This window comes from Myotis davidii, unplaced genomic scaffold, assembly GCF_000327345.1.
Source record: "Myotis davidii unplaced genomic scaffold, ASM32734v1 scaffold425, whole genome shotgun sequence".
Taxonomy (NCBI): Eukaryota; Metazoa; Chordata; class Mammalia; order Chiroptera; family Vespertilionidae; genus Myotis; species Myotis davidii.
This window is the reverse complement of record NW_006296413.1, coordinates 2,998,725-2,999,286: the sequence shown is the minus strand read 5'-3', so window position 1 is coordinate 2,999,286 and position 562 is coordinate 2,998,725.

The following is a 562-nucleotide window of genomic DNA, read 5'->3' as shown; positions in this document are numbered from 1 at the left end:
GGGGTTACAAAACAAAACCCGCCTGCATTGCAGCTCCCTATGTCCCACCCACCGACTGTCTAGCTTGGGGGCCAGGCCCAGATCCAGGGACAGGCGTGAAGGTCTGAGGCCCCTGAGGACCAGGGAGCAGCGCTGGAGCGACAGGGACCTGGGAGGAGTCCCCCCATGCAGCACAGGGGCCACCCCCTGAACCGTGTGGTGGATGTGTGTGCTTTGATGGAATCTAGCGCCCTTCCATCTGCATCGCTCCGGTGGGGAAAGCGAGGCTGCGGATGCAGAGCGCCCACCCAAGGTCACACAGCCGAGCGTCCTGAGTCCACCTGCGGAGTGGAACCCAAGCCTCTGTCCAGCTAATCAGGCGCTGCCTCTGTCTCGGCTGGAACTGCCTCCCTCCTACAAGCGCGGCTTCCCGGCTGGGGTCTGGGTGGGCTCAGGCCTGCGCCTGCTCCTCAGAAGTAGACACCCACCTTCGCAGTTCTCCTTCCTCATTTCACAGCGGGGGTCGGGGAGCGGGAGAAACTCCCCCGGAGAGCAAAGACTCGCCCAGGATCACCAGCGGCAG